We start from the raw sequence: 23,098 nt of genomic DNA on the forward strand, positions 1-23,098 counted from the left end.
ATACTGTTTTAAACATCGTTCTTATTTCTTTTGAGACAGAGGGTGCACTCAGGCACAAGTTGGAGGGAGGTGCAGAGGGAAAGAATCTCAAGCAGACTCCCCACTGAGCACGGAGCCCACGCAGGGCTCATCCCAGGACCCTGAGATCATGACCTGAGCTGAAATCAGGAGTCGGAGGCTCAACAGACTGAACCACCCAGGCGCTCCAAACATCTTGTTCTTATTAACTGTGAATGTTTTGTTAATGAACATGCCTACAAGAAAAGCTACAGAAGAGCTGGCACCGTTTTTCCAAGACTGTTGAGATTTGGCTGGAACATGGGCTTCGCCGTGCTGGCCCCAGGTCTCCTGAATCTCCCAAACGCCTGTGAGCAGTACACGACTCTTCTTATGAAAGGAGAAACTGACCCTAGACAGCTTAGAGACCTTGCGTCTGCTCTGGCCGTGGTGGCATCTGCTGACCTTCGCCAGTCTAGTTCTCGTGCATTGCTTCATACCTGCTCCAGGAAGGATGGACAGTGAACCTCGTTAGAAGGTACATATCATTATTTGGTAGCTTAGTAGAAATCACGTGACTATTGGTAGACTTCTTTAAAATTTTTATTTATATTTCGCGTATTTTTAGATTTCTTATATATTTCCAGTAAATCGTTGTAATAAACTTGGAAAATGAGTTTACTTTTAAAGAGAGGTCAAAGGTTTCTCATTAATCCCCAGGCACCTCTTCTTCATAATTTATAAAGGCAAGATGATGAGGCATTTCTTGTTCACCTGGCAAAGGTCCCTAAACGTTAGGTCCTTTCCCCCATTGGGCCAGCAACTCACTAGGCAGCCCTTGAGGGGACACTTAGAAAGAAATGGGCCCACCGGGGCATCTAAGCATCTGAGAATATTTGGACAATGCACAACCCTGTCCTCACCCCCTGGCTGAGATTTTGCTAATCCCACTACTGCCCTAACTGACAAACCCTGCCACTGGGACCAAAAGCAGAGAGTCTGTGATTAGACAGGTCTGGGTTTAAAACCTGTTCTCTTTTACCTTGGGCAAATGTCTTCATCTCTTTTGGCCTCAGTTTCATCTCCAAAATGGAAATAATGATCATGCCCCCCTCACCGACTCGTGGATGGATGACATGAGATAAATCCAAAGCACCCAGCCCAATGCCAGATATGGAGTGCACTCCAAAGAGGGAGGTCCTTGCCTCTTTCTTTCTCCCTTCCCCTCTTGTTCACCTGCTGACCAGTCCATCATATCCCTAAGAGCCAACTCAGCCCCAAATACAAATATCTCTTTCCTCATCAACTATCTAACAGTATTTGGTTCTTGACCATATTCTTGATTGTATTCTTCAAAGACATTTATTTCAGCTTTTCACTCTGACATGGTGTTTGATTTTTTAATCATCAATAATCATTAAGAATCACATGCTCTTTGGGGGAGACGAACCATGAGAGACGATGGACTCTGAGAAACAAACTGAGGGTTCTAGAGGGGAGAGGGGTGGGGGGATGGGTTAGCCCGGTGATGGGTATTAAAGTGGGCACGTATTACATGGAGCACTGGGTGTTATACGCAAACAATGAATCATGGAACACTACATCAAAAACTAATGATGTAATGTATAGTGATTAACATAACAATAAAAAATTTAAAAAAAAAGAATCGCATGCTCTTTGCTGTATTTCCTCTACAGCATAATTATCATCTACCATCTATCCAGTTAAAAAACAAAGTTTCTCATGAAGGGTTGGAATAACTTGCCAGATACCACACACTCAGTGGAGGATTCCAAATCTTTCTAAGCGTCTGTCTAGGAAATAGGTTTGTAAGTTAGCACACGGCTGTTTTCACTTTCTCTCGCAAACTACTGTTATTCTATCAGATCAAATTGCTCCCTGCTTTGGAAATCATATATAATTAGGGGATTTCACAGAGTGGGGGTTGAGATACTGTGTCATGGAGAGTTTGTGGAATCAGATCTTTTATTAGGGGAAGAAGGATTTTGTTATCTGAACAGCACACTGAGAAATGGAGAAGTGAGGACTGCAAGGTAAACCCTGCATGTAACTTTACCTTTCGATATTACTCAAAAGCTCACAAAGCACCGGTTTTCTGAAAGGCAGAAAGATGTTATTTTTTAAGTGAATTATGAAGATAATTGATTTTATTTCACCTTATTTAAACTAGACAACAATTATGATGGTTTCAGTGCAAATTTACATCAAATATGTGCTCCCCTCTGTGTGTCTGTGTTTGGTTCAATTTGTCTAAATACAGCAAAACTTAGATTTTCAAATATCCCAAATTTCAATCTGGAATGGTAGTAATTTTTATACATTAGGAATAAAAGCAACATTATTATTAATATTAGTAGTAGTAGTAGTATTTAGAGAGAGAAGGAGGAAGGGGCAGAGGGAGAGGGAGAGAGAAAATCTTAAGCAGGCTCCATGCCCAGCAGAGCCCAACACGGAGCTCGATCTCACAACCCTGAGGTGAGATCGAGAGTCGGACACTTAACTGACTGAGCCACTCAAGCGCCCCAAAAGCAACATTATTAATAATGGACAAGATGAGTCTGAGGCTAAGATGAGAATGGAATAAACTGAAATTTATAATAAGGAAGAGCTGACTGCATTGAAATATTTCTTCAAGAATTCAGAAATGCAGTTGCCCTTGGAGAGTCAAATTAGTAAATTTCAAACACAATGGATATGATTAGGAATTGATAGCAGATACTGCTGGTTGCCACCCACCTGCCTTTCCTAGTAGAGCCCGATTTGTCCAGCAGTCTCTTTCTTCTGCATAGCTTCTGCACAGAGTGCAGGCCTCATCTCTAGTCCTAGGAGGCAGGACATGATGGGTCTAAGTCATTCTTGGTAGTTTTTCCCCTCTGCCAGTGATTGGTATGGGCATGGGCATGCGATAAAATTTTGGCCAAAGAGACACCAGGAAAAGGCTGCAGAAGCTTTGGGAAGATTTATTACTTACAAGGAGAAACAGAGCCTCTTTTTGGGCACTGACCATTGTGCTTTGATGTGATTAATGGAGTTGCCGCAGCCACTTTGTGACTATGAGGGGAGCCAGGTTGAGATGACAGCACTCACCTGGAGGAGACAGAAGCAGTAAGTTGTGGAGAAGAGGAGCTTGAGCACGTCACTGTGCTGGGAACCTCTTTTTCTTTGGATGTGTTCATGTGAAATAATACCATATTTCATCAGATCTAATACACTATCCATTGTACGTCATGTCGCAGCATTATTTTATGTGCCATGTAGAAAGAAATAACACTGGCAAAAAAACTGATGCACTTTTTTTTTTTTACATGGAACGCTTCACGAATTTGCGTGTCATCCTTGCGCAGGGGCCATGCTAATCTTCTCTGTATCGTTCCAATTTTAGTATATGTGCTGCCGAAGCGAGCACGCAAATTTTTTAAAGATTTTATTTAGTTATTTGACAGAGAGGGGGGGAGCACAAGCATGGGGAGCAGCAGAGGGAAAGGGAGAAGTATGCTCCCCGCTGAGCAGGGAGCACGATGAGGACTCCATCACAGGACCCTGGGAATATGACCTGAGCTGAAGGTAGATGCTTAACAGATTGAGCCACCCAGATGCCCCAGCATGTTTTTTTAATCACTTACTTTATATTTATTGAAAGGCTATTTTATTCGTCACTAGACACGTATTTTATTATGTTATTTTTAGCATTTGTATTACTTCATTAATTTTATAAATTATATTGACACAATATATGTATTTTGTTAATTTTGATATAATAAATTTATACTGTCCTTGTGTATACCTAAAAAAGGAAAATATAAGTGGAATAACTAGATGAAGGTATTCCTGAAACTTCCCCAGATTCAGAGTCTGAGTCTTCTGGATCACATTGTGGATGACAGTCTTCATCATTTTCCTCAGAATATTATCCTCTATGACATCGATAACATGATGATAACCACAATAAAGTACTGAACTTTTTTTTTTTAAGATTTTATTTATTTATTAGAGAGAGAGAGAGAGACTGCAAGCTAGAGAACATAATCGGGGGACGCGGGGCTCAATCCCAGGACCCTGAGATCATGACCTGAGCTGAAGGCAGATGCTTAACAGACTGAGCCACCCAGGCGCCCCTAAAGTACTGAACTCTTAAGCTGGCTTTGGGGTTATGTAGAGCTAGCCTCCTTTTGATCTCTACTTTGGGAATGAGGTAAACATCTCAGATTCACCCCTGCTCTCTCATAGCTTCTGGATTTTCTTCCAAGCTGCTGCTTTGATGCCTGGGCTTCTGAGTTGTTTTCAGTTTCTGGCTATTATGAATAAAGTTTCCATAAACGTTTGTGTACTGGTTTTTGCCCTGTTTGACTCCTTTCAAGTTCTATTCGTTAACAATTCTTTATAATAAACTGTCCCTGGTAAAATAGCAATATGGTTTCTGCCTCCTCAGTGGACCTGATATGAATCTTCCGTCATTCATTATGTAGGGCACTTGGTAAGAGTTTTTAATTTAGGGATACTTCACGTCTAGGACATTTTCTCATATGATTTTTTTTTCTGGAATTCCCCCCCCCCGCCTTTTTTTCCCCAGCAATTGGATGTCCTGGTCTAATTCTTTTATTTTTTCCCTATTTTCCATCTCTTGCCTTTGGTTTTTTTTTTTTCTAGGAGAGTTCTTCAATTTTACCTTCCAACCCTTCTGTTGAGTTTTTCATTTTTCCTATGATGCTTTTTATTTTCTAAAAGCTCTTGTTAATTTTCTGACTTTTTTAAATGGTGTGCTGTTCTTGTTTCATGGCTACAATACCTCTTCTTACCCTGCTGAGGCTATTACTGATGAGTATTTTGTTCTGTCTGTGTGCATTGTCTTTATTTTCTCCAAAATCATATTTCCTGGATTTTGTTGGTGATGGTGGCACTGATGATTTGTTTTGCGTTTCCTCAAAAGCCTGATAATTCTTAGCTGTCCATGTGTATTCAGGAGTGGGGTGCTAGGAAACTGATTGTAAGTTCTGGCATTTGAGCAGGGCTTGTCCAGAGGAGGACCTCATTATAGGGTGATCTGCTGGGGCTCTTTGGTTGGAGAATCCTGAGTATGAAAATCTTCTGATCTCTTCATTTGGCCTGGTCTGATTCTCCAGAGAAGAATCTTCAAGCTTTCTGCCTAGAGGGCATGAGGCTGGCTGCCTACAGCATCCTGTGAGCCTTGGGAAAGTCAGAGTGAGTCTCCTAAATCAGTATGTGGATTTTCCTTTCATCTCTTGCCATATTCAACACTGAGTCCCTCTGTCCCAGTGACCTGGGGTCTTGAGGCTATAGTATCCCTCCTTAACCCTCCAGAGACCAAACTTCCAGTCTTCTGGAGGGTGAAGCAAAACTATTGCTGGTTGTGCAGAGGAGGGGAGGAGATGAGGAAGGTGGTTCTAACCACATCTCAAACAGAATTTTAATCATTCCTATTGTTTTCAGGTCCTTCTTTACCCTTGCTTTCAAAAGAACCCATTTCTACCCATTCCTGAGCCTCCCTGCTCTGCGTTTCTGGGGCACAAATCTGATTGTTTCTTGACTTGCCCAACACTGGCTTAGATTTCAGCTTTTCCGGGGCTGTTGAATCAGCTACCAGTAGGTCATCTGCCTTCTAGCTCGCAAAATTGTTGCCTTTCCTATTCCCTTTGTCTTTGTGGGTTATGCTTTAGAAAAACCCTGTAATTGTCATTTTAGTGGTGTTGCCAGAGGGAGGGAAGGTATATAACAGTTCTTTAACTAGAAGCTGTACTTTGTGTATTCTTAAGATGTTTAAAATGCCACCATAGAGAATCTGAGATATCGTATTTCTCAATTTAATATAAATACATAGGATAATGTAAATGATTGAGTTGGTAGTCAATATTTAAACTTAGGAGTATCTGTTACATTTATAATGATTTTAAGATATTTAAAAGAATTTGATTTACATTTTTACATTTGTTTCATTACAGCTTTGCACACACTTGGCTTGATTTTGTTAGATTTGTAATTATGTCTCTTTAGGTTTTAGAAATGCTTGAGAAAATCAAATACATTAACTTTGTGGTATAGATTGAAGCATTTAAGACGATTTAATTAAGTTTGTAAATAGTACTTACATTTAAGAGAATTTAATTTGTTAAATTTATAAGTTAATTAATAATTTCTAAGATAATCTAATTAAGTTTGTAAACAGTGCTTTAAAGCTTAAAGGATTATAATTTGCTAACTGTAGTAAGTTCATTAAACGTTCAAAAAAGGATAATGAAACTGAGTGTTTTGAATTGTCATTCAAAATTACTGGATTTACAATTGAATTTACTAGGTTTGTATTTGAATGTTTAAAGAAAAATAGGTTTTAGGGGCGCCTGGCTGGCTCAGTCGGTGGAGCAGTGGAGCTTGGGACTCTTGATCTCAGGATTCTGAGTTCAAGCACCATGTTAGGTATAGGGATTATAAATAAATAAGCTTTAAAGAAAAATAGGTTTTTAATTTTTTTTAAGATTTTATTTATTTATTTGAGAGAGAGAATGAGAGAGAGAGAGAGCGCACATGACAAGGGGAGGGTCAGAGGGAGAAGCAGACTCCCTGCTGAGCAGGGAGCCCCATGTGGGACTCGATCCCAGGACTCCAGGGTCATGACCTGAGCCGAAGGCAGTCACTTAACCAACTGAGCCACCCAGGCGCCCCTAGGTTTTTAATTTTTAACTTTAATTGAATAGCAGTGATAAACACAAATAACTGTAATAAATCAAAATATTTGTATTAAATTATAAATTATAAATAATTACAAATAATTGTAAAATAGTTTCCTACATCAGATTAAAAAGTTTGATTTAGGTATTTGGGGACAACTTAGCCATTTGGGAAAAAAAAAAAATTGATTTATGCCTAACACCAAGATAAACTCCAAACAGATCAAAGATCTGCATGTAAAAAATGAGACCATACAGGAGCTAAAAAGAAAAAATGGTGAATTCCTTTATTATCTTTCTATGTCTCAAAATCTAAAAGCCATAAAAGAGAGGATTGATAAATTTGACTATATAAACATAAAAAACTTGGAAACATGATAAGGTTTAAAGCAACTTTATTTGTAACACCTCTGGGTTGAAAATAACCAAAATATCCATCAACTGGTAAATAGATAAATAGATCCATATGACAAAATATTACTCAGCAATAAAAGGACCTGCTGATACATGCAATCACATGGTTGAATCTCAAAAGAATTATGCTAAGTGGAAGAAGCTGGATATAAAAGGCTTACAGACTGTATGATCCCATTTAGGATTCATTGGAAAAGGCAAAACAGAAATCAGGTGAGTGGTACCAAAGGGATGAGGGTGAGAGAGGGGAATGACCACAAAGGGACATGAGGGAAATCTTGGGTCGATAGAAATGGTCTCTCTCTCTACTATGGTGCTGGTATTTCATTTGTCAAAATTCACCTGAAAAGGGTGATTTTTACTATACTGAAAGCATACCTTGAGAATCCCGATTTTCTTAAAGTTCATTTATTTATTTTTTTAGTAATCTCTACACCCAACATGAGGCTCGAACTCCCAACCCCAAGATCAAGAGTCAATGTTCTTCCGATTGAGCCAACCAGGCGCCCCATAATAAGCCTAGTTTTTTAAAAAAACATATCAGACAAAGTCAAAAGAAAAATGATACTCTGGGGCGCCTGGGTGGCTCAGTCGTTAAGCATCTGCCTTCAGCTCAGGTCATGATCCCAGGGTCCTGGGATCGAGCCCTGCATCAGACTCCCTGCTCCAAGGGAAGCCTGCTTCTCCCTCTTCCACTCCCCCTGCTTGTATTCCCTCTCTCACTGTCTCTCTCTCTCTCTGTCAAATAAATAAATAAAATCTTAAAAAAAAATTTAAAAATAAATAAAAGAAAAATGATACTCTGGAAAGAACATCTGCAATTAAGATCATGACAACAGGCTAATCTCCCTAAAGAGTTTATAGAAATAGAGAAAAGGCCAACGAATTAATTTTTAAAATGAGCAAAAGACATGAAAACAAAGTTCACAGGAAAAAATATTTACACAGCTCAGAAACAGATGAAAAGATGCTCCGTTTCACTCATAATAATAGAAAAGCATATTAAAATCACATCTCAATGTGATTTCATTTCTCATCTATCCAGACTGGCAACATCCAAAAGACTGAAAATGCCCTCTGTTAGCAAGAATGTGGGGAAACAGGTACTCTCAATGTGGTACAAAAGCTATGGAGGGAAATCAAGCATTATCTAATAAAATTACAGAGAGTAAGAGATGGATGATTGATTGATTAAAGAATTTTATTTATTTATTTGAGAGAGAGAGAGAGAGCGAGCAAGCACAAGCAGGGGGAGCAGCCGAGGGAGAGGGAGAAGCAGGTTCCCCACTGATCAGGGAGCCTGATGTGGGGCTAGATCCCAGGACTCTGGGATCACGACCTGAGCTGAAGGCAGACGATTACCCAACTGAGCCACCCAGGCACCCCAGAATGATTTATTTAATAAATAATGTTGACATGGGGCGCCTGGGTGGTTCAGTTGGTTAAACAACCTCCTCTTGATTTAGGCTCAGGTCATGATCTCAGAGTTAGGAGGGTTGAAACCTAGCTGTATCCGACTCTATGCTGGGTGTGGAGCTTGCTTAAGATTCTCTCTGCCTCTCCTTCTGCCCTTGCACCCTCCCTCCCCAGCGTGCATGCACTCTCTAAAAAAAAAAAAAAAAAAAGTGTGGACATGATAAGCCATCCATCTAAAAGAAATAAATGTAAACCCCTACCTCCAACTACATTCAAAAATAAAATCTAGATAAACTAATATAATAAATGCAGAAAGTAATAATGTAAAATGTATTACTTTAAGAATAATAAAAAAATAGCATTTTCATTTTAGGAAATGGTACAGGAACCTGGGATAGTATCGCATTGGGCATGATTATACATACTTTTTTTATATTTATTTTTGAAGTGTAGATGACATATAATATTTTATTAGTTTCAGGTGCACAATAGCGCAATTTTAAACGTTATGCAATGCTCACCAAACGTAGTTACCATCTGTGACCATATAACGTTATTACAATATTAATTGACTATATACCCTATGCTGTACTTTTTCATCTCTGTGATTCATTTATTTTATTTTTTTTTAAAGATTTTATTTATTTATTTGACAGAGAGAGAGAGACACTGAGAGAGGGAACACAAGCAGGGGGAGTGGGAGAGGGAGAAGCAGGCTCCCCGCTGAGCAGGGAGCCCGATGTGGGGCTCGATCCCGGGACCCTGGGATCAGGACCTGAGCCAAAGGCAGACGCTTAACAACTGAGCCACCCAGGCGCCCCCCGTGATTCATTTATTTTAATACTGGAATTTTGTACCTCTTAATCTCCTTCACCTATTTCACCCACCACTCCACCTTCCTCCCCTCTGGCCACCACCCGTATGTTCTCTGATTTCGAGAGTTTGTTTTTTAATTATACATGCTTTTAATATCATCCTATTCTCTCGTTGAAATCTCGGAATCAGAACTCCAGATTCTGACTGATCAGAAGCTGTTATTTTAACTTGATAATTCACTACAGAGGTTGTAGCTTTTGGTTTTGCTTCCGCAACTCGTTTAGAGATCCAGAAGTGCAACTTTAAGCAGTATTCTTTATAGAAAAACACTCTACTACAATAGAGCAAACTGGAGGTCCTACACAATTCACAATGACTGTAATTTTCTCCTTACCGTGCATAAAGACCTGGGTGTTTATACACCAGACACAATATCACATTATGAAGATTTTCTGAAAGCAAAACTTGCACAAGATTTTTCACAAAGGAGGTATGTAAGAGAACCACACATACTAATGATAAGAATCTTTGCAAAAGAGGGGCGCCTGGGTGGCTCAGTCAGTTAAGTGTCTGCCTTCAGCTCAGGTCATGATCCCAGGGTCCTGGGATAGAGTCCCGCATCAGGCTCCTTGCTCAGTGGGGAGCCTGCTTCTCCCTCTCCCTCTGACCACTGCTCTGCCTACTTGTTTTCTCTCTCTCTGTGTGTGTCTCTTTCTGTCAAATAAATAAATAAAATCTTAAAAAAAAAATCTTTTTGCTAAAGAAAATGGGCAGGACGCCGGGCTGCTCAGTCGGTTCAGCATCCGACTCTTAATTTTGGCTCAGGTCATAATCTCAGTGTTGTGGGACTGAGCCCTTTGCCGGGCTCCATGCTGGCTGTGGAGCCTGCTTAAGATTCTGTCTTCCTTTCCCTCTGCCCCTCCCAGCCCCAAAAAAGAAAAAAAGAATAAATTGTTAAAAAAAAAAAAAAAAGAAAACGGGCAAAATCCCACATGAGTCCTTACGATTCAGGAGAAAAAAGTCATATAAGCAATAAGAGGATTAAACATACGTCACACCAAAGCGGTGGGACGTCACTGTGTTCCTACGACGTGAAGGCACAATGTCAAGGGTGTCCAAGCAGTTGTTTTGGACCCAGAGGGACATTCCAGTGCTAGGACTTAGTATCAGGGTGACCTTGGGCCTGTCACATAATCTCTGCCTGCTCGCTTGTATCAGTCACATCTTCGGGGAGGATAAAAATGAAATGATTCATATAAATGAGCTTAGCAGAGCACCAGATAGGTTTTTATTTTCCTATTCTATCAAATTATCACTGGAATTTGTTTACATAAGAGGTCACAAATATAGATGCAGTTCCCTAGGTTTAGAAGAAGCATAGAAGAAGCACAGATCCACTCTTACAGCTGTTGTTGGAGAACCTGATGAAAGCCACAATTTCCTCAGGCTGGAGACGGCAGGCTCCTTCCCAAGTGCAGAGAGACAGTGTGAGTCAGGGCTACACCAGTCAGTTCTAACACACACGCTGCAGAGGCCTGACCCCAAAACACTGTGTCTGCCAGATGGGTGTGCAGAAAATCTCAAAAGAAATTCAAAGTACTCAGGATGCCTGGGTGGCTCAGTCGGTGAAGCATCTGCCTTTGGCTCAGGTCATGATCCCAGGGTCCTGGGATCGAGTCCCGCATAGGGCTCCCTGTTCAGCCCTGGAGTCTGCTTCTCCCTCTCCCTCTGCTACTCCCCCTGCTTGTGCTCTTTCTCTCCCTCTCTCTGACAAATAAATAAAATCTTTAAAAAATAAATTCAAATTACTCAATAAGCTCAAACCAAAACAAAAAACAAAACCCTCTAAACACAGATGCAATTGCTTTTTTAAATTATTTTTTTTGTATTAGTACAATATTATATTCTGGAACAATGCCCAGAAAAAAATAATACAATCTGGATTCCTTTCTCCAAAACCTTCCCAGATAAGGGCAGGAAAAGTGACCAAGCAGGTGGAAGGCCCAGGTGTCTATGGCCCCACTTCACAGACCCCATCTCGGGGTGTACGTGCCTAAAGCTTGCAACCTGCCTTCTTGATAAAATTACTATTTACAGCTCGAAGGTGTCTTTGCTTTTGCTTCCGGTAACAAAAGAGTAATTTGCTGGTAGAAAATTTATTTTTAAAATTTTCCCCAACTTTCTCGGGGGTCTAGTTAGAAGTAGCTCTGCTTGTGCTTAATTCCTAGGCAGGGAATGAGGGAATGTAGACCCAAATGGTGGAGAAATGGACAGTGTCTCTCGATGAGGCAAATATTTGCGATCAGAAATACGGTTGCCTTCTCTCTCTCTCTCTCTCTCTCTCTCTCAGCTTTCTCTCAACAGCCGTTGCTAGCCCTAAACCCTCTGGTGACTTACCCATTCTGTATTACTGCTCCTTCAAATGCATCCTCAGGTAGAGTCCAACCACTCAGGAACGAGCCTTTCGGGCTCTCTGCACACGTAATGTTTCCCTCTTCCCGATGGTTTCCTTCCTTCTTGTTTGTAAAATGAACACCTGCTACTGAATACTTCCATCTCTTTCCTTCTCAGTGCCTATCTGCTAGTCAAAACACAGCCACCAAAGTCCCTTTGTTTCTGGGAATTAAAGATAATTTAATTTTCCAATATATCAAAATTGGAGTTACTTTGTCAAAACCTTCCTCACCTTCTGTTACGGACCGAACTGTGTCCCTCCAAAATTCCTATGCTAAAGCCCTCACCTGGGGACAGGGTCTTTGAACAGGTAAAGGTTGAACAGGTAAATGAGGTCATAAAGGTGGGTCCTAATCCAGTGTGACTGACGTCCTTAATAAGAAGAGGAAGAGACAACGGGGATGCACATTTTCAGAGGAAAGACCATGTGAGGCCCCCTTGCGAAGGTGGCCGCCTGCAAGGCCAGGAGAGAGGCCTCACGAGACATCAAACCTGCCAACACCTTGATCTTGGACTTCTAGCCTTCAAAACTATGGGAAAATAAATTTCTGTTTCTTTAAGCCCCCCAGTCTGTGGTATTTTGTTATGGCAGCCCTAGCAGACTAATATGGCTCCCAAAACGATAAGATAATATGTTTTCAAGTGCCTACCACGTGCCATGGGCAGGCAGTGTGCTTTGGACTTTTTTCCCCTTTAATCTTTACAACAACCCTGGGAGGTGAGCATCATTGTACATTTTACAGATGAAGAACTGGCCCGAACTCCTTCAGTGCTCAGCGGATTTTGACTCCAGGTCTACCGGACCCCAAAGCTTCTACATCTGTTCGACATGCTGCCTCACTGGAACGACGAGAGGCCCTTAACTTCTCCGTGTCCACAATATGCAGGGAAGCCGTGGTGTTTACAAACCTAATGGTGTTAATCCTTAAATCATGAAGACTTGACATTGGATGGGTTTTTCACTTAATTTTGGTGGGAGTGTGACTGATGTACTGAGAAGTCACAACATCTCATGCACTCCCTCCCCATTCCACAAGCACATCGGGTATCGCATTGTTCTAGCAAAACTGACAAAGCCCTGTGCCCATGGAGCTTGCATTCCATGGGGGTGTGTGGGGGGGAGATGGACAGTACACAAAACAAGTAAATATATTTCATAGTGTGTTAGAATGTGAGGTAAATGCTGTGAAGAGGGGCGCCTGGGTGGCTCAGCGGGTTAAGCGTCTGCCTTCGGCTCAGGTCATGATCCCAGGGTTCTGGGATTGAGCCCCGCATCAGGCTCCCTGCTCAGCAGGGAGTCTGCTTCTCCCTTTCCCCCTGCTCTCTCTCCCTCTCTCGTGCGTGCACTCCCTCTAATAAATAACTAAAATCTTTTTTAAAAAATGCTGCGAAGAAAAACAAACTAGGAAAGCCAGACAGGGAGTCCTGAGCCTAGGCTGGGGGTTCCATATTAAACAGGGTTTTGGAGCAGGTGTCATTTGAGCCCTTCCAAAGCCAGATGGTGAGAGGAGCCAGTAAACTGCTTTGCTTCTCACCCAACATGCCCCATGTAACCCTTCCAAACATGCAGGTGGTAAGCAAAATCCCTTTCTAGCAACCGACCCTAAAGCTGAGTTGCTCACTGGAGACAAATGGTACCTGTATCATATCTCGTAACCCCAGGATTACATCGAACAGGTTTTCCTGCTAAACTGCAGACTGTAAGGGAGAATAAGGGCAAAAAAAGCAATTTCTAATACTTTCATCAAGTGCTTTGATATTCACTCATGCATTTGTTTTCATGTAAGAGCCAGCCCCTTGGGAGATCTTGTCTGGAGCCCAGTGCATTTTCCACGCCTAAGATGCTAGCAAACGCAATGAGAAATTGGCCTCTGGATGATCAGCATCCTATCTCCCTGTCCAGTATCACTTCTCATCATCACCCCAGCGAGCTGTGTGTGCCATGTTTGGATTATACCGCCATGCATTTGCACACGCATGCTCAATGCCTACAGTGTCCTCCCCTGCCTTGTCCTCCTGAAAAAACTCATTCTTCAGACTTAGTTTGAGTCACTCTCTTTGTGTCATCACAGTCCATAAAAGGTCCTATTTGTCTGCTATTCAAACGACTTGCTGGACAGAGAAATGTTCTCTATTCTCTCCGGAAAACAATTAGCCCTCAATATATGGTCAAACTTCCAAAATGATTTGAATCAAATCTTCAAAGGGTCTGTAGTGATGGTCACATATCCATTTACTTTATCAATATATTTATCAATCAGATAAATATTTTCTGTGTCCCTACTACTTGCAAAGCAGTGAGCCAGCCAGCTGTGTATGGAAAGAGGGTAGTGTAAAAAATGAATAAATCTTGTTTAAGAAGATCCTATCCTTAGAGCCAGAACATGAATACAAAGTAATATAAAACAATTATTTATGTTGGCTTGTAAAACAAGTATCTGGCTTTAATTGCTTAGAATCTATATTGTTATAACAACGTAGTAAATAGAACACTCACTTGCTTAACACACGTGCAAGAAATAAAATTTTTTCTATAAGTGAATATTTTATTTTTGAATAGGTTATAAATGCACATGGTAAAATGAGCAGGGTAAACAGGGAAAAGCATCTCTCTCCATCCCGGCCCCAAGGGAACGTGTTTCCTAGACCTAATCTCGGTCCCTTTGGCACCTCCCTCCTCCCTACTGAGGCTGAGTCCAAGTTCCTGGGGAGCAGTGAGGCCTCTGTACCACTCACTATCTTCAAGCCAGCAGCAGGTGAGATGGCCTCCATCCCATCTGTTCTTGGTTTATCGTGGTGCAGGAAACAGCTAAGGGCTGTAGCAGTCTCCTCCTGGTCCCCTTGTGGCAACATTTCCCCCCCAATGGTGGCCTGCAGAAGGAGGTGCCCTGTGACCAAGGTGGCTGGGAGGCTGTCAGCCAGTCCGGACAGCACCTTCTCCGGCCACCTGCTGGGGGTGGGAGGCACTTGAGACCTCTCAGCAGGCTCTCCTATTCACCTGCCTCTCCTATTCCTCACCTGGTGCGGAGGGGGAGGGCAAAGGTCTGCTCAGCTCCTGGAACTTCAGTCTACCTGGGGAGTCCACTGGGTTTTTGACCTTCACCCCCAAACCAGCTTGGAAGGAAATGGCCAAGGGCTCTTCAGGTGAACCAGCAGCATCTAACTCCTCTTTCCCTCCTCTCTGAGTCCTGCCTGCAATCTGGAAGGTTTTCTCGGTTGGAGATTCGGGAGAGGAGCACTTACATTCTAACTGTTGTCTGTGCCAAAGCCTTTAGGCACCCATCCCCCACCCAGCTTGGGCTTTTGAAATTTAAAATCCTAGGGCCTTGCATCTCAAAGCCTGATCTTAGGAAAGTCCCCGAAGGCAATGCATGAAGCTGATTTGAGGGAGGAAAGCAGATCTTGATGGATGGGAAAACAAGGTAAGAAAATTCAAGAAGCCCTCAATCAAATTTAAGGTTTTGTGTGGCCTATAGTCTGGTGTGATAGTGTAACCTTCCAAATGCACGATTTAAAATAAAGTAATGCCTAAAAATATTTATATTAGGTACAGTAATTAAAATGATTTATGAAATGTTCTCTTGGGCAGAAAAACATTTTCTTGAGAAAGTTTAAATGAAACACACTTGATTCAAAAAGTTTTCCCTCCACCCCCCAAAATAAGTTCTTTCTCTTACATTAATGGCCACAGTGCAAAACTTGGGAAGTTTTCTTGTCAATATAGATGAGGTTCCATTTTCGGGTTTAAGTTTAACAGCTGGCCAAGCATCCCATGGTCTTTCTGTTTAAGCTACATTGAAATCAGCAAAAACCATTTGTAAGCATCTGACAAGCTATACTATCTAGATTTTTCTGGTTCCAGCCCCTGACTTCTGACCTTGGGCAGAACCCACCTTATCTCCTGTGAAAAAGAAAGCCACAAGTCCAAAATGGAGTCACTTAGGCCAGGTCACATCCCCAAACCAGAGCTTACTACTTAACTCAATTGCAGTTTCATCCTCCCCCACATATATGGTCTCAACCAGTCAGGCATTTTATTGTCTCGTCCCTTTTCTGCCTGTAAAATCCTTCCATTTTGTATAGCTCCTTGGATCTCCTATTTGCTAGATGGGATGCGGCCTGATGCATGAATTGATTAATAAAGTCTATTAGATCCTTAAAATTGACTCGGTAGAATTTTTTATATTTAACACTCCATACCTCCTCCCCCACCTTCCCTCTCCTACAAGCTCAGTTCTTGACTTTTTATTTGGGCCGTGATTTTAATGCAAGGTCTTGGTCCCACAGCTCTCATCCACTCCCCTGGGGCCAGCCCTCAAGCTACATGCTAAGATTCTTTCTTCCCAAGACAAAGTACAATTTCCTCCAGTTGGCTGCTGTCCAACCTATCTCCTGTTCTTCCAAGGAGCCTTTTCCAAGTGTAGTCTAAGCATCGTCTCAAATTCCTCATCCCATCACTTTTCAGCCCACTATAAAAGGGCTCTTCACTGCTTTGGGGGCACGGCTTAAACCAGCAGTGATCTCTAATGGTTTAATGGGGAAACACTCACTCATTCATTCAACAAATATTTATTGAGTGTCAACCATGTGCCACGCACTGTTCTGGGTGCTAGGGATACAGCAGTGTATGGAAATGATGAAAAGTCTCTGCGTCCATGGAACATTCTAGCAGGGGGAGAGGGACCATATAGACTTCCTTATTTCTTTACTGTCCCCATTTCAGTGACATACCAGTCACCATCTCATAAAATGGAAATCTAAAAGAGCCTATACTTCTTCACCCTCCATTCAACTGGTCATCAAGTCTCAATTCGACTCCTAAATCTTTCTCTTAATCCACTCTTTCTCTGTATTGCTACTACTTGCCTTAGTTTGGGCACGACAGAAATATTTACACACAAAAATTGGCAATTGCCACAAATCAGGTTTTTTCCGCCCCTGGAGAGTCAGTTGCAAAGCATCTCCCAGCATATTACTGATTAGGCACATTAAATGTTTTCCCCTTGATTAGGTACAGAGGTTTTCTGTTCTCCACCCCTTCTTCCCCATGCTACCCTCCTGGAAGTCAGCCTTCACACTCTGCTGCTAGGATGCCGCTTCTCGGCTTCTAAGACATCACCATGATTGTGTCAATCCTCAGCCCGAAACTCTTTCAGAGATCCCCATCCCTTTCAAAGCGTTGACATTGCATATAAAACATTCCTGATCTGGCCCTTCTTATCTCTCCAGCCTATGTCTGATGTTACATTTTGGTCCACCTACATACCAGCACTTTTTTTTTTTTTTTAAGATTTTATTTATTTATTTGTCAGAGAGAGAGCATAAGCAGGAGGGGCGGCAGGTAGAAGGAGAAGCAGGCTCCCTGCTGAGCAAGGAGGCTGATGTGGAACTCGATCCCAGGACCCTGGGATCATGACCTGAGCTGAAGGCGGATGCATAATCAACTGAGCCACCCTGGCGTCCCTACTTACATACCAGCACTTGTATTTGTCTCCCTCTCCTCTGTGCTTTTGCATAGGCTGTTCTGTCTGCCTGGGATACATGGCTAATTCCCAGGCATCTCACAAGACTGTTTTAACAGGCATGACATACTGAGTTCCCTTTTCAAGCTCATGCTGGTTAGATGCCTGTCTGTGTGCACTTACAGGATCCTTTGCACAAGTCCCTTGCAGCACATAACCCACTGCACTGAGTCTGGTTTCCTTCTTGTCGAGTTCTTGGTTAACCTGTGTGGGACTGTGACCCTCACTCCAATCCTGGATGAAAGGACTTTTTGTAGGTTCTTCCTTAGCTTTTTCCTTATCTTACTCATAGACTACATAGTCTTTCTGGGTGATCTAATCCATCCCTGACCTCCTTGGCTTTCTACCATCTGTGTGTTAATGATTCGCCATTTATATCAGCAGCCCCGATCTCTTGGCTTAATTAGCATCTCTACCTGGATACGCTGCCTTCATATATTTAAAACAGAATTCAATTATCTTCTCCAAGCCTCCTCTTCCTGGGTTCTTGTGTTAGTGAATGGCATTACGAGGGCTCAGCAAACTCCAGCCAATAGGCCAGCTATGCCCACAGCTTAGGCAAGAATGGTTCCTACATTTTTAAAAAAGAAAAAACAAAACACAAAAAAAGAATATACAATACAGACTGTATGTGGCCCACAATGCCTAAAATATTTCCTATCTGGCCCTATATACAGTTTGCCAACTCATGGGTACTACCATTTGCCAAAGAACCTGGGTATCAATAATAGTATTAATTAATAGTAATAATTAGCAGAAATTGAGTTTACCCTTGAAACACTGGGTGTTGTACATATTTCACTTTATTCTCCTATCAACCTCTAACTGTTAGGGTGCTTTTGGCTACATTTAACCGGAAACCCTGACTAGCAGGCTGAAATGGGAGTCTAGAGAGAGGGAAGGCTCAGGCACAGTGTGATCGGTGGTTCAATTATGCCATCAGGGACCAGGTTTTTCCATTGTTCTGCTTTCTGGGGCTCAGGCAGTATTGGCTGCAGCTAAAGTCTGGTTCCCGTATGGTCATGGACTTGGCTGTCAGTGGCAACTGGGGCTACGTGTGTTCTCACGAACATCTGCTGAGAGAGGGAGGGACTCCTCCACCACGGAATAGGAGGACTGCTGTAGGACTGAGCCAAACAGGACAACATGCCCCCCCCATCTACTGTATAACCTTCTCTCTTACCCCAGATCCAAATAGTAACGAGTCTTCAAAACAATTTTTTAGCCTCCTAAATATCTCTTGAATATATTTCTATTCTTCACAACTACGTCCACCAGACTGTAACATCCTAGAAAGTGAGGACAAGTGTCTTCTCTGCATGTCCAGCATCTGCCATCCTAGTGAATTATATGAATGAATGAAGAAACTTCAGGCACATACCAGGTTATCATTTTATAGTAGAGGAAAGTGAGTTTCAGAGGGCCAAGGTCACACACTTACCGAGATTTACTTTAGGTCTGTCTAACATGGAAGCTCATCTTACTTGAATTATATACCACACTCCCCTTCCTCCTGTTTTGTCATCTTCTCCTTTTCCATTGGCTCCTTCTTCTTAGCCTTAAACACGCTCAAACCTCTCCTTCCTAACAATCCCTTTGGCCATGCTTTCCCTACAATTTGAGCCTTCTCTGATCCTTCCCTTTATAAACAAGTTTCTTGGAAAAATGTCCACTTGCCTTGTCTTTATTTCCTCCTTTTTCATTCACACCATATGTCACTGAATCCATCTTGCAAATGTTACCGGGATCCTCCCAGCTCTGTATCAAAGGGCAGCTCCCCATCTTTATTTTACTATACTATGCAGCATTTGACTCCTTCCCTTCATTCCTCCTCTTTCCAGAATCCTCCCTGATTTCTAAGGTTAAGTTCTCTAAAGATTCCTTGGTTTGTAATGTCTCCCTGTCTTTGCACAGGATGGCCTAGAATCCCGTCATCTCCTATGGCCCCAATTCCACCCGAGCTTCATGTTACCTACTGGCTCTGTATATGGCCCATCAAACTGTAACTATCTGTTTATCTTTTGTGACTATTACTGCCCTCCAAGACAATCTCTAAGTCTTAGTTGGAGACTTTTTTGTAGCTTGCAGAGCGCCCATGGTGAAAGACACAGAGTTGATATCAATAAGTGCTTGCTGAATGAATTATTGAATAAATGAACACACTGACTTATCCAACAGCGCATAGCCAGAAAATGGCAGAAATCAAATCAAGAGAGGTCAGAGATTTTCCAGAAGACGATACTGTTGAAAATGACAGTAAGTTTTTTGGTTTTAGAAGTCATCAGTATGTGGGATATAAACTGCATGAAGTTATACTTTGGACGATACAAAATTCAAGTAACATTTCTATTTATAGATTTATATTCACAAACATTTAGATTTACTTTGCATTAATTTACTTCTAATTAAACAAAGCTTAGGATGTACACTCATTACGCATTTACGGTATTTCATTTAAAAGTCAAAAAGAATAAACTAGGGATACCAAGCAATGAAAATCTAAGCAACTAGGACATTCTTATTGTTACGAAAATACCAGAAAAGCACTTTTCTGTGAGTGAGCAGACTATTTTCTGTTAAGAAAAATTAAGTACTTTAATCATATTTAAGCATATTAAATAATTTAAAAATTAAGACAGCAATTCAGCCACATCTTCAGATTTTATAGCCCAGGGAGCTAATGAGAATTGGGGGGGGCAGGGGGTGTCAAATAATGACTGCCTGCTGCTTTTCTTCTTTTTTGAAATGCTAAGTAAGGCCAAGTGCTGGGGAAATCAACGTGAGGAAAATGAAGAAGGGATTCTCCTGCAGTGTCACTCAAATGGCCATAAAAGAGAAAAAGATTAAACTCCACAAAAGGGCTAAAACTTTTGCAGATTGGGCTGCAGCCTATTTCCAGTCAAAGTGGTAGGCAATCCCTCAAAGACACAAACAAAAAAAAGAGGTGATATGTTTTAGAATTGTAAAATTGGAAGGTACTACCGTGAACAGGTCTATAATAAATACATTAAAATTAGCCTTACTTCTTTAGGGAGCTCCACTATTTTATTTGCATTTAACTGCTATGAATTGCATAAGTGTATCACATTTCTTTGTAAATAAGCTTTTCATACCAAAAAATAAAATGACATAAAACATAAAATATAATAAATAACCCGAGATTGGGGTGGGGAGATAAACTGTATAGAGTTACTCTGGGGTAGGAGCCCATCTTTAAAACCCAAAACTCCCATGACGTTGCGTGTTCTTATACTGTGTGCATAAATAAATATCTTCCTAGATGTACTAAAAATTACCGTGGATACATTTCTAAAGAAAAAATAAAAACGAGGAGTCCTAAATGAAGTTTAAGCTGAAACCATAAATATATTTCCTTCCCCCGCCCCAACTCCCCAGATCTATAAAAAGTAAAAGGGAAGAATTGAAATATATTCTCCGTTAAGGAGGTAATCAACTAAGTTCCAATTATTTTTTCAGTAGAAAGCTTAAAAATCTGCCAATTAGGATGTCCCCACCTACTATAGACGACCCACCAAAAGCTGAGTCAGTTTTCCTGGAGTGTGTTTTCATTTATTCGGCTTTTAACAACAATGGCCGCACCTCTTCCTGAACAGTTTGCTGGCAACAACTCCCCATATTACTTTCTTAATGATATTAATTGTTTAAAGAGAACATTTTAAAACATCAAAAAGCCCTGATAGTTTTTATAACAGCAATAAAGCTGATTGCAAACAGTTCAAATAACAATACAAAGCTCGGCGGGTAAATTAAAAAGAAACCAAAATCTAAAATCCCATTCCCAGGTATTAAGCGTATTTTACATTCTCCAAACATTCCTTAGACTCTACAAACACTTACAGATTAATTTGTGTGTGTGTGTGTGTGCATGTGTGTGTATATATATCAGTTTTACATGAATGGGATAATAGTAAACATGCTCATTTGTGAACTCTTCTTTTATTCTATGTCACAGACATCTATTCATGCAATGTCTAAATATAGCTTCATCTAGTGGCTTCATGGTGTTCTCTTATACAGAAGTATACATAATTTATTTAACCAATTTTCTACTGAAGGACTTTCAGTTTGCCCCATCTTACTTTTTGGTTATTATAAACAATGCTGTGATGAATATCCAGTTTATGTGTCATTTCAAATGTGGGTAATTAACTCCTGAAGGTAAATTCCCTGAGGTGGAGTGGTAGGGTTAAGGATACACCCACTACTTGACTAAATATTGCCAAACTGCCTTTGGGAAGCAGATCGGTAAGGATTAGGTTCAGTTGACTTCAAGAGAACACCCAACAAGATGGCTTACACAAGACAGAGGGTTATATAGAAGATGGGGCAGTTTATGACCCAGGGGACCAGGCACCTTCCATTTTGGTACTCCATCATCTTCAGAACTTGGCTTCTTCTGCATGGTGTGAGGTGGCTGCTTAAACTCACCACTTCTGGTAACATCTATTGGTCATGTGGCTACATCTAGCTACAGGGCAGACTGGGAACATAGTCTTTTTTTCTGGGATGCCCTTATGTTCAGTTAAAAGTCAGGTATTCTTTTACTGAGGACAAGGGAAAATAGATACTGGGGACTACCAACAGTTTCTGCCATGGGCAGGATGTACCAATGTATACCCCTGTGAATATCACACAAGAGGCGCCATTTCCCGTCTCTACCAACCCTGTTACCCAACTGTTCCCACTGCCATTGCATTTTATTACTTACAAGGACAAATATTTAGCCTATTCTCAAATAGCCTGTGTAGTTCATGCCACCAACATCAGTGATGTATACCGCCCCCGCCCCTTGGCCCCCCGCCAAAAGTACAAAGAATCCAAATGTGGGGACATATGTGTTACTCTGCCTTGATTTGTGCTTCAATGTTAAAGCTCTGTCCTTAGTTAACTTCTCTCCTCCCTCCAGGTAATCTCATCCATAGTTTTAATGCTGTTGAGTCAAAATCTGTATTTTCATTCCTGATCTCCAGAGACTTAGTAAATTAGCCAGTTGATTACTGCATATACTCATCTGGGTAATCCACTAGCATGTTACAATCAACTATAAAGAAATTGGTCCCATCATCTTGTCTTAGAAACACTTCTTCCTGCATTCCTTACTTTGGTGGCACCAGTTGAGCCATTTTAGACTCTTACCTTTCTCTCATCAAAGCACTGACTTCATGACCAAATTCTATTGATTTCACTTCCATGATAACTTTCGACAGTCCCTTCATCTCCAGTGTGCTCTTGAGGATCAAGATAAAATCTCATGACTCTCTGCCTCCATGCTTGAACCAATCCAGGCTACCCTTAACACAGCAGCCAAAGGCTTCTTACTAAAATGCAAGGTGGGGTGCCTGGGTGGCTCAGTCGTTAAGCGTCTGCCTTCGGCTCAGGTCATGATCCCAGGGTCCTGGGATCAAGTCCCACATCGGGCTCCCTGCTGGGCGGGAAGCCTGCTTCTCCCTCTCCCACTCTCCCTGCTTGTGTTCCCTCTCTCGCTGTCTCTCTCTCTGTTAAAAAATAAACAAAAAATCTAAAATAAATAAAATAAAATAAAATAAAATACAAGGTGAATGTGATGGCTCTCTCTCACTCCCCGCCCCCCCCCAATCCTTTAAAGGCTCTCCATAGTCAAAATTTTTGGTATGGCATGTGAGGTCCCCCAGCCAGTGACCTTCATCAGCATCATCTTGCGTTAACCCCCTGACTGTGCCCCATATTTCAATACATTACTTGCAGTTCCACAATCCAGTGACTTTGCTAAAGTGGATC

General features: G+C 41.5%; 1 protein-coding gene and 1 non-coding gene across 2 annotated transcripts in view; both read right to left on the reverse strand.

Annotated features, from left to right (window-relative positions):
* Positions 1 to 23,098, reverse strand: part of FBXO36 (F-box protein 36) — a 128,512-nt gene that overhangs the window by 79,493 nt on the left and 25,921 nt on the right. The window lies entirely within an intron of this gene.
* LOC116637911 lies at positions 3,318 to 3,424 on the reverse strand. Its single transcript, XR_004300554.1, has one exon. It is a non-coding gene; the product is annotated as a U6 spliceosomal RNA (small nuclear RNA).

The sequence above is a fragment of the Phoca vitulina genome, unplaced genomic scaffold, assembly GCF_004348235.1.
Source record: "Phoca vitulina isolate PV1807 unplaced genomic scaffold, GSC_HSeal_1.0 scaffold1, whole genome shotgun sequence".
Lineage (NCBI taxonomy): Eukaryota > Metazoa > Chordata > Mammalia > Carnivora > Phocidae > Phoca > Phoca vitulina.